Here is a 429-nt window from a genome sequence, read left to right on the forward strand (position 1 = left end):
GCGTGGGCCGCGGGAGGGGGGGTCCGAGGCGGAGGGATGCGGGGTCGGCACCCTTGCGAGTGGCAGCGGGCCATGGGCTGGTCCTGGCTCGATCCGACTCGCCGAGGACACGTTCCCCCGCACAGAGATGGGCCCGGCTGGTGCCGGCGACCTTGGCGGGACACGGCTGACTTGAGCATCGAGGGCCTGGGGTCGCCCCGCCATTTTCCTGAAGGCCGCCGACCCCGTCCTGGGACCGTGGGAAATCGAGGGCTTTGGCCGGGAAGGGGCGCTTGCCCCCCCGCCCCTTTGAGGCAAGAGTGCTGTAGGTGACCCTGTTTGAGGGGTGTACAGGTCTCTGGGACTGGAACGAGGACGAGAGGTCCTCCACCCCGTTTAAGCCGTTATCTCTCGGCGCTTGCAACACGGAGGGTTAGGGTCTAACGGGGG

This window comes from Carlito syrichta, unplaced genomic scaffold (genome assembly GCF_000164805.1).
Source record: "Carlito syrichta isolate Samal-C Ts95f unplaced genomic scaffold, Tarsius_syrichta-2.0.1 Scaffold315337, whole genome shotgun sequence".
NCBI lineage: Eukaryota > Metazoa > Chordata > Mammalia > Primates > Tarsiidae > Carlito > Carlito syrichta.